Source organism: Homarus americanus, unplaced genomic scaffold (genome assembly GCF_018991925.1).
Source record: "Homarus americanus isolate GMGI-L3 unplaced genomic scaffold, GMGI_Hamer_2.0 scaffold44060, whole genome shotgun sequence".
NCBI lineage: Eukaryota > Metazoa > Arthropoda > Malacostraca > Decapoda > Nephropidae > Homarus > Homarus americanus.
Genome location: NW_024756871.1, coordinates 3,177,471 through 3,189,219, shown reverse-complemented (window position 1 = coordinate 3,189,219; position 11,749 = coordinate 3,177,471). Strand labels below are relative to the sequence as shown.

The following is an 11,749-nucleotide window of genomic DNA, read 5'->3' as shown; positions in this document are numbered from 1 at the left end:
CTATCTGACAGTATTGGTCCAATCTTTTCTCGTGTTTTAGTTTGATACCCATAAGTGGCGAGTAATTAGCATTGCAAAAGTAATTAAAATATTCTAAAAATCATTTGAACATTTTCTAAAAGCCATTTGAACAAGTTATAATCAAGATATCAAATTTTGGTTAACAGATCCTTAAGCAGCACATTCAGGAGTACCTATACTGAAATTTTGAACAAAATCCATTTTTTGGCCGAAATGAAAATTGTAAGTCTATAGCCTTAAAGGATTTTTGGCCAAAAATACGTTTTCTCTCTGAACTAAAATTTAATGTGCCTAACTATTTAAGTACATCCAGAATAATACACAAGCACCAAGAAATGACCTCGAAAACCCATAAGTGGCGAGTAATTAGCATTGCAAAAGTAATTAAAATATTCTAAAAATCATTTGAACATTTTCTAAAAGCCATTTGAACAAGTTATAATCAAGATATCAAATTTTGGTTAACAGATCCTTAAGCAGCACATTCAGGAGTACCTAAACTAAATACTTAACTCTCATCTTAATTTCTAAGGGGTGCTGCCACCAGACCCCCACTGGACAGCATGTAGCTCGTTAGGTAGCGTGCAGAGTGGACTAGGCATTGGGTTAGGTTTTCCATTGACCAGATCGATGAGGGAAAACAAGGGTGAAACCATAACATGTCTTAATTAATTTATTCCTTATAAAGCATACTGGTAAAAAACATACAAATGAATTGGCCTTCCTCAGAAGAACAACGAAAATGTTGGTTACCCAGATGGGCACCAGACGTCTTACATTAATGGCGTGTCATCCACATACTTATTGCATAACAATCTGTGACCACCTTACCTCGGTCATTCCTTCTTACACTATCCCTTAACACATCAGACTGCTCCACCTGTATGGAATATAGCACCGTCGGTTATCATACATAGTAGCACCATCTCAACACACCTGTTACACTCCACCCCTGCAGGTATGGGACTCCTTGTAACTTTTAGGTATACACAACAGGCACCTCGTTCGCACACCGCCCTCACTGGGTAAAGACGAGGGCTTCACCAAGAGACAGACCAGTACTATTTCTACGCCTGGTATTATAGGTCGCTCCAAGTGACGACCGCAGAGTTTCTCAAGCGTTTCCTTATTTGTTCTTACTCATTTGGAGTGGTGTGCTGGAAATCCACAGGTTCACAGTGGATTGGCATAGATGGGAGTAGTCACCACCTGTTGGGACGCTCATAGGGCAAGACACTCCGACCGCATGGAACCTGAGGTGACGGTAGAACGAAAGGGACTGAGAAATAATGCCTGACGGGCGGTTATCACACCCCCTAACACATTACTATTACACTTATACATCAGGCAAAGCTTTAAACTGTAATAACTTCTATATAAGCCTTAATTACAGGGCGGGATACAGCCCGATAGGACACTGACCTGAGGTGACGGTAGAACGGAAAGGACTGAGTGCAGTGCCCCGCCACTCGTCACCGAGTAGGCCTACAGTTTCCAATCTTTAATTTTTACTTTTATTTCTTACGGTTCTCACCTGAACACTTTTCGGCATATTGTCACTCATGCCTTATAAACACATATTTTAACCCTAAAGTACAAACTAAGGTAAGGTTCTGGTTTGCTAATTCGTGGGTAAATTCATTGGGTTATAATATCAACAAGGCACACTCGAGGCGGGTACAGGACGCGCCTTAAAACAAAGGCCGAATGTTCATGGCGGGGGTGTATCAACTTCACTTAAAACTGTTTGAACACAGACATATGATTCTCTGATCACTGTACCTGTCGTGGGTATATGTCACGTGAGGATACGAGGTGTATCAAGTTCATACCGACGCATACAAAATATTTCCTTTCAAGTATAGTTTCTGGGTCACTTCCAACACCTCACATAGTTCTGATACATTTATCCTTTTTCCAGACCATTGTTCTCATGTATTTTCATATGATATCTGTGGAAGTTATTTTCGCTACACGTTCACAGACGTAAATAGTACGACCTTCAAACCATGATCCACACTTAGTCCTACAGTACACTAGTCCGGCTCAACTGGACTTTAACATTCAACTTATGGATACATACAATTAATATTATATAACTGTACCTGGGTACAATACAACACATGGTCTAGTAACATTGAGTAGGTGAGTTATCCTTTATCAATGTTTCCCGTTTTCTGAGGTTCTACAAGTACGGTGGATTTGAATGTTATATAGCGTAATATGAATTAAATGGGGTTTTTAGGAATGACAATGATGTGCGCAGTACAACACAGTGAACAAACCACGAATCTAAGAGATCCCCCCAAAAAACAATAACAAGATACAATGGACTCGCTACGTAATGCAGTGAAAATAATGAATTATAACGTGGAGAACTAATAAACTATCAGAGCAAGAACTCCTTCAAGGACTCCCACCAGATAACGACAACAACCAGACATGGTTCCCAAAAAGCTACCAAATCTCAAAAGGTCCATTACCACCCCTGATCTACACGGCCAGGCAATAGACAACCTCCCTAGACCAGCATCCACCAGTAGGGTCGGCAGAATATGAAATAAGGCCCTTAAAACACCCATATATGGGACAGGGTAGCTGTCTAGTGCCTGTACCGGCAGACAATAACTAACCCATGACACAACCCTAACACACTATTAGCTTATCTAGGCAGTCAGCCCGCCCTCTCTTACCTCCTCCTAAATTTCTTCAATTTCCAAACTATAACTTCCTTCCCCCACCCCTAATCTTCTTTCACCCCTCCTTTCTCTACAAAAAAAAAACCTCAGCCTTCCCCTGAAATCATATGGGAGGATGTGAGAGTGGACAGCCCATTGTCCAAACCAATCACCTCAGAAGAACTCAACAGAGCCATCTCTAATACCAAAAATATAGCCCCTGGTTATTCAGGCATTGTACTACGCACATCATTGTCATTCCTAAAAACCCTCTTTAATTCATATTACGCTACATAACATTCAAATCCACCGCGCTTGTAGAACCTCAGAGAACGGGAAACATTGATAAAGGATAACTCACCTACTCAATGTTACTGAATCATGTGTTGTATTGTACCCAGGTACGGTTATATAATATTAATTGTATGTATTCATAGCATTAAGGAGAACTCAAGGTATCTATAAGAGGGCTGTGAGAGTCCAATTGATCCGGGCTAGTGTACTATCCGGGCTAAGTGTAGATCGTAGTTTGAAGGTCATACTACGTATTTACGTCTGTGAATGTTTAGTGAACATAACTTCCGCAGATATCATATGAAAATACATGAGAACAATGATCCGGTAAAGGGATAAATGTATCAGAACTATGTGAGGTGTTGGAGGTGACCCAGACACTATACTTGAAAGGAAATATCTTGTATGCATCGGTGTGAACTGAATACACCTCGTATCCTCGGGTGACATATACCCACGACATGTACAGTGATCGGAAAATCTTATGTCTGTGTTCAAATAGTGCAATGTGTGAGAAGAGGATCCCTAATTACAGTTTTAAGTGAAGTGGATATACCCACGTCATGAACATTCGGCCTTTGTTTCAAGGTAGCGTCCTTTGTGCCCGCCTCGAGTGTGTCGCGTTGATATTATAACCCAATGAATTTACCCACGAACTAGCAAACGAGAACCTTACCTCAGTGTGTAATTTAGGATTAAAATATGTTTATAAGACATGAGGTTACAATATACAGGAAAGTGTTCAGGTGAGAACCGTAAGAAATAAAAGTAAAAATTAAAGATTGGAAACTGTAGGCCTATGCGGTGAGGAGCGGCAGGGCACTGCCCTCAGTGTCCTTCGTTCTCTCATCACCAAAGGTCAGTGAACTTCATCGGGCTGTATTCAGCCCTAAAAAAAAAAAGAGACTTACATAGCAGTTATTACAGTTAAGGCTTTACCTGATGTATAAGTGAAATAGTAATGTGTTAGGGTGTGTGATAACGGCCCATCAGGCATTATTTCTTAGTATCCTCCGTTCTCTCATCACCTAAGGTCCCACGCGGTCGGTCGGAGTGCCTTGCAGCACGGCGGCCATTACCCCCGTGAGCGTCCCACCATGTGAGATGACTACTCCCAGCTCGGCTAATCCACTGTGAACCTGTGAATTCCCAGCATACCACCCCAGATGAGTAGGAATAAATAAGGAAACGCTTGAGAAACTCCGCGGTTGTCACTTGCAGCGACCGATAATACCAGGCGTAGAAACAGCACTGGTATGTCTCTTGGTGAAACCTTTGTCTCTACCCAGCGAGGGCAGTGTGCGAACGAGGTGCCTGATATGTGTACCTAGAAATTACAAGGAGTCCCATACTTGCAGGTGTGGAGTATAACAGGTGTGGTGAGCTGGTGCTACAGGGAGGTGAGATGGTGTTACTGTAGTGGATTCCTCCCCTACAAGCACCGAACCTTCTCGAATTCCACAGCCTACGCCTCCAGCGCCGCCCACGGAGCGGGGGTCAACTATCTACCCACGCCTACCCCCGCCTTATAAGGCCTGACACCGCTGTGACCAGCCTCTCTTTCTACACAGTGCCACCAGCAAGTAACACCTCCTCCTCCGCTCCCGCCAGCGACCTTGGCGTCCCTCAAGCCGCGTGCCCTCACTCTGGGAACCCTCACCACCCAGCTCTCTCTACCCAACGCTTATTACCATGCTACCTACCCAGCAACAAGCTGCATTGTACATCCAATACAATATGTATACAGTGAGCACATTGTGAGTCTCCTTTCTCCATCCCATCCTGGGTGTGAACCAACATCTCATAACCCTACATTACTATGTATGATGACCTAAGGTGCTATATTAAATACAGGTGGAGCCGTCCGACGTGTTGAGTGATATTGTAAGAAGGGTAATCAAAATCATCGTTGTTCTTCTAAAGAAGGCCAACTCATTTGTATTTTACCGGAATGCAGTATGTTTTATAAGCAATAAATTAGTTAAGACATGTTATCTTTTCACCCCTTTCCCCTTATCGATCTGATCAATGAATAACCTAACCCAATGATTTAATCCCTTGGGTATGATGACTTTACATCTAGAGTATGATGATTTTACACCTTCAATATGATGACTTAACCCCCTTGAGTATGATGATTTAACTCCTTCATTAAATAAATGTCTTAATTCAAGGGACCATGTCATTTTACTCCTGAGGTTAAGTCATTTCAATCAAAGGCTTCAGACTACTATTTCATCCCCTGAACAAAACTCAATTTACCTACAGTGATTACACACATATCTCTTACCCACTGTGTCCTAGGTTTGAGTCCTGACCTCGGACCTATGTGGGAAGGGTGTTATCCATTGTGACACTACCAAACATGGCAGGTATTCTCCAGTACTAATGCTGGACAAATTCATAACAGAGTACAGTACTAACAAAGAACAGACCAACTGCCTGAATGACTAGTAAAGTGATATCTTCATTAGCCGGAACAATTGGTGCAGAACACTTACGGGAATGAGAGATTTCCGGGTAATGAGATGACTCTCAAAGCCGGAAACAAATTCCTCATCCCTGGAATTTTCCGAGTAACATAAAAATATTCTTGGGAGTTCAAGAAATTGAGCATTACATCATCTCTCAAACTCGGAAAAAAATTCCCCTTTCCAGGAATTTTCGGAATACAGTACCGGGAAAATTTTCTTGGAATTTTCCAGAAAATGTGCCCATCGAAAAATCTTTCCCAATGCCAGAATTTTCTGGAAAATTCTGATTTTGGTAATGATTTTCCAAGAAAATTTCAATTCCGGCTATCGGAGAGTTCCGGGTTTGAGGGATTCCGGCTAACGGAGATATTACTGCAAGCTGATAAGTGGTGAAATTATAACTTAAATTACTTAAAATTAAATTCTAGGATTCTTATACAGTATTAAAGATATATAATTAAACATAACATAAGCTAAACACTTCATTTTTATGATATAATATCCAGGAAGGGGAATACCATAAAATAGCACATCTATCAAAGCAGTTAGAATACTGTACTGTATATCCTTAAGTATGTACTGTACTGTACTCAATTTGCATTCATTACCTTTTCATTTCTTTTTTTGCAAGAACAATTTGTTTAATGAAGGTACAGTACTATACTATACAGTACTTACATTTTAAATTCAAGGACAGTACCACTGAAGACCCTACTGTAGCATGCAAGAAGGTTCTTGTTGGGTCTCCCAGCATCACATTCTCTTCAGGACGCTGAGCGGTGATTGTGACAGCAGTACAAGGGTCACTGATGCTCTCTGTTGTCTGGTAGTTCACATCAAGTTGATACTGTGAAGAAAGTGAAAGTCAAAACATCACAGTATTTGATAATTGATAGTCATTATCCTAGGCCTTTTCCCTGATGATAGCTGTGATATCAAGCAGTTCTTGTTATTCATCCCCTGTGACACATTGTATAAATGAGAAAAGGGCCGTTACTTTTTTGGTAGAGTGTACACACGACAAGATTAGGTGATTAGGTAGTCTATACATATATACAGTATTCATGTCAACAAACATCACCTTATATTCAAGAATGGTAGAAAGAGTGTGTAATGGAGTGAGGGAAACCCAACACTTGAGTAGAAATGGTTGTTTATAGTGTTCCTCAGTAGTGCTGTTGAGTGGTGGGGGTAAGGCCAGATGTAGGCATTTCAGTAAGGGCCAAAATGAAGCAGCATCGACCCCAAACGAGATATAAGTACAACAGTTTGGGTAAGTCAGTTCAGAGACTCATTCCCGTGACTCAGTTGCACCGCGGGGAGTGAACTTTGGTTCACAACTGTACTAAACACTTACAAATGTCATGCAAATTCAAAGAACGATTAGATTAAGGTGGACAGGGTAGCCGGAGCACAGACCAAAGTGATAAAGGAAGTAACAAACAAGATTTACTCCATTAAAACTCCTATTCAGTAAATTATTGGATCAAGGTACAATGTTTAAGGACTGGAAATCAGCCAGCATCCCCCCAGTATACAAGAAGGGTAGAAAAAGTACAGGAGAGAACTACAGGCTGATCAGCCTAACATCACATACAGTACAGTATATGAAAATATAAAGATTAAATTTTAAGAGATGTGGTGCCATCATCCAACACCTGAAAAAGCACAGTCTTGTCAATGCATCACAACACAGTTTCATGGAGAAAATCCTGCCTAACAAATACTCACTTTCTTCCAAAAGGTAAGAGGGTACCTGGACCAAGGTCTACCAGTGGATGGGTTGTAGAGGATATATGGATTTTTCTAAGACGTTTGACAAATCCCACATGTACGACTCGCCTCTATGATCCAGGCACAAGGCATCACAGGCAATATATTGAAATGGATGTACAGTTGGCTCAAAAGGTGGTATTAAATGGGGTAAATTCAATTTAGAAAAAGGTTCTATCCTTGGATCCACCCTATTTGTGACCTACATTAATGACATAGATGACAGTATATTACCATATTGTCAGGATTGTGGACAACACAAAGATATTTGGGAAGGCACCAAGTCAAGATGATGTCACAACCATGCAATAATATCTGCTGGACCTGTGCCAATGGTTGCATGACTGGCATAGGCTTTATATCATTAAATAATGTAAGACTCTGCATGTAGGGTACATCAACCCTAATCACAACTATTCTGTTAATAATACTTTCATGGACACTGTTGATAAGGAAAAATCTAGGCATTGTGATAAACCAATCACTGAAGGCGGCACAACAAGTGGGGGCAGCAATGAAAATAGCTAACCAAGATTTAAGAATTATTAGTAGTACCTTCAAATATAAAGCTAAGAATAGGTTCCTTCAACCTTATAAGTATCATGTAGGTTCCCAGCTGAATTACTGTATTTAGGCACAGAAACTCTACCTCCAGAAAGACTTAACATTCATATAAAAGGTGCAACACAGAGCAACTAAGATGATTCCTGAACTACATCATCTCGATTATCCAGGTAGACTGAGTGCTTAAGGACTAAAAACTCTTCAGACAAGACACAATATGGTAGATCTCATAGGGACATTCAAAATCATGAAAGGAATGGAAAATGTTAACCTGGGTCATTCTTTGTGAAGTTAAGCACCACCAACACGAGGGGACATTACTATAAGTTCCCCAAGTTATCGTGCAGGATAAATATAAGGAAATACTTCCTCACACAGAGGCTGGTAGACCTATGGAACAGTCTACCAGTTCAAGATGTGGAATCGAGAGAACAGAACTGGGTTTCAAAACAGCCCTATACAAGAATATGAAGAACAATGGGGGGATCCTACACAGGCCACTGGCCTTCTTCCCTCTGTATGGCCTTCTGTAGTGGGTGGCCATTAGGTAAATAACCTAATAATAAGCTAAGATGAAGATAAGAATATGTTATTGACTGCACTAAAAATAAAAGGCAACTTTGAACACCACAACCACAAATTTGGAAGTACAATGTACATGGACAAAGATTTCAGAGAATGTGAATAAAATTAATAAAATTACAGCGACCTATTTACAAAAAATAAAAATAAAATTCAAAGGCGCCATACACAGCATTCAAATAGGATTTGTTTTTGTGAAGAGGCTTCTGTTGTTTTCTGAACAAACATGTAAATCATGACCTGTAAAACTATTTCAGTGTCATGATGCACCAGGCCAGTTAACCCTCTAATGACCTTTCTACGCAGATTGCATTACTAAGCCTCCCTGTGCTGGCGTGACCCCTCCTGTTCAGCAGTATCTCACACTGAGAGCACCCATCCTGTAAGCAGAAATGCAGAAACAGTGGACCAGTCCTGTCAACCACTAAGTTCCTCCCACTAGCCTCATGGGCTGGGAGATGCACCTCTAAGGGTGCAATTTAGGTTTGGATCACTCTACCCAATGTTTACAAAAATAGAAAAATCATTTCTGTTACCGAACCAACCTGTGTTGAAAGACTGCAAGGGGTTGAGATTTCTGACCATGGGTACCAGAGGGTTCATTTTTCCACTGTCATCCTGTTTCTCAGGCAGCTTTAAATGTGCCTTAGTCCATAGAGAGTGCATTCAGCTTCAGAAGAACCTACTAGACACACAGTAGCTCATACAGATATAGAAATACTTTACATGTCACAATATATAACAGATTCAATGAAATTAGATGGTGACATTTCTTTCTTGGTATTCAGAGTTTTCCAGCACCTTAACTCAAAAGGGAGAGAGATGAGGAAAAGTCAATTATCCAAAATAGCAATTTTTTTACAAACAATGCCAAAGTTATTTTTACTTTATTTATTTAATTTTATCATTTTACCATTTATTAAATTACTGGCTATCTGTAATGATTTGGAAGAGGGCAGCACATGTCCTTGACTTTGTATTAAAGTGGATTTCCGTCTCATTTAAAAGGTGACCAAGGTATGGAATGGCTAGATTTTTACTGTAGTTGCAATTTACTTGATGCCTACTGAATTTCAGGCACTTTCTGGACGTGAGGTGATACAGCCGCATCGGCGCTATGCAGCCCTGGCGGGTTAGTCCTATATATTAACCAAAATCTGAAATACCTATTGAGATAAAAACGAATATTAACCCTATTAATTTTTGTAAATTCACCAAATCGTCGACGGCAACGAATTATTTCTTACTGCAAACACCAACATAAACTAAACTAATACCAAGGCAGCATATTATATTAAATGGCGGAGTTTATCTTTGCAATTACCTTTTCATATAACATCGTCATCTAAATTTCCATTTGATGACGGAATAAAACTCAAGTAATACTTGTTGGGTTGACAAACTGAATCCAGGTAAAAAAAGTCACACAAAAAGAGGGCAAAGGCTGTTTCTGCCATCTTACACAGTCCACTTGGCGTAAGATCCAGGAACTGGATTTGAGTACACAGTACAGTATACTGTAATGTCAATGTTGAGTTTCGTTTGTTTTGTGGCATGATTAATGCCCCTGGAAGACGTTATTGAAGGCATGAGATACCTCGAAACTGTCATTCCACCTGAAGCCGAGGAGTTGCTCATGTATTTTGATCCTACATATATTAGTAGCTCCTTTCAGCAGCCAGTTGCCATGCCCAGTGATGCCCTGATGCCTCTGAGAATGCCCCACACCTATGGAATGTGCATGACACCACCATGAACAACAATGCTCATACTTACAACATCTGTGAAGGGTGGAATAAGTTGTTCAACCTCGTCGGTCACTACCATCCCTCAATCTGGCGTGTCATTGAATGGTTTCAGCTTGAAGAAGCGACAGTGAGCACCACATCAAGCAGGATGCTGTTGGCGACCCACATCAAGGAAGAGTTCGTCGACGCCATGAGCAGGTACAAGAACGCCTTCGTGTGGTGCTCGACGGGAGGACCACAACACATCTTCCTGGCGTCGGTTGGAATATTCGTCTTAATCATCAACACTAAACATACATGTAATGCCATGCTATTATGTAAGTTGTTTTCAACGTGTACATGTCATGTAAGTACTTCAATAAATGACTGTTTTAAAGGTTTCTAATAAACTGTGATTTGTTTCATTGCCTTGTATTGTCAGTTAATAAGCGACATAAAATACTATTTGTTTAATTACTTTAATCAGTATCTGTGGTGTTTAAAGGAAATGTGACTTTTTTCCTAGCCAAAATTGTGACTTTTTTCTGTGACTTTATTACCGGTCACCGACAAACTACCTTGGGGGTGGTTAACCAACTCTCTAACAGCACAAGTAACTTAATTATGAAAATAAAAATACCAACAATTTACTCACCATCTTTGACAGTATCGACATAAGCTTATATTTAAATAACTTAATATAAAAATACTATAAATGTAATCACCACACAACAGGCAGTTATGTTAGGTCCTTCCCTCACGGCTTACCCAGGCAAATGGCTTACGAGTGACGTCACATTATTGTGATATACCAAGGAAGGAATATATAGAGGAGCTTGTAACACACTCAATTAACGTTCAGCCTACTACTGGTGCGCCATCTCTCGATTTAATTTTACCATAAATATTTAAGGTCATCATAGAAAACGTATTAATGTCTAGAGAACGGGATTTACTTTAGTGTAGACTATTACTATTGACAACACAACATACATATATTGTTTCTCACTTCATTTTTTTTTCAATTTGTATTTCTTTATTATTATTATTATTATTATTATTATTATTATTATTATTATTATTATTATTATTATTATTATTATTATTATTATTATTATTATTATCATTACATTTTCGCCCCCTAGGCCCCGATGTGGGTCAGTGACCTGGCCTGGGTGGGCTAGTCCCAGTAAAAAGAAAAAACAAACTTATCTAGAGTTTGGTGTTTAACATGTGGTATTTAACAAGTGCTACCTACCACTCGTACAGTTGTCACAGCTGAAGGTGTAGAAATACTTTAATTATTTACATTAATTACAATAGTCTGAACGGATTTCATTTCTAAGCACAATTATTCTACTAATTCAATTACAGTTAACTCAAATGCCAACAGTCTCAGATTTATTTTAATGTGATTCAAAAGCGAATACAAAGTTAATATTGTTTTGTATCACACAGTTAAGAGTTCCTAGAGAAAAAGATGTAAGCAGAGGTTATTAATGTAAACTGTTATGTGATGTAGACCAAAATAACATGAGCAGAATAATTTGGCCGAATAATTATCCACAGAAGAATGGACAATTGTTTCATTTTAGGGTGCAGCTTTTGTTTTACTATCTGGAGAGATCTCCTTTGG

The 11,749-nt window shown here is 39.7% G+C and overlaps 1 long non-coding RNA gene across 1 annotated transcript; it reads right to left on the bottom strand.

Moving 5' to 3' along the window:
- Positions 1–4,754: 4,754 nt before the first annotated feature.
- LOC121856927 lies at positions 4,755–10,903 on the bottom strand. Its single transcript, XR_006087081.1, has 3 exons — positions 10,769–10,903; positions 10,163–10,384; positions 4,755–6,314 (listed from the first exon to the last, which is right to left on the bottom strand). It is a non-coding gene; the product is annotated as an uncharacterized LOC121856927 (long non-coding RNA).
- Positions 10,904–11,749: the final 846 nt, after the last annotated feature.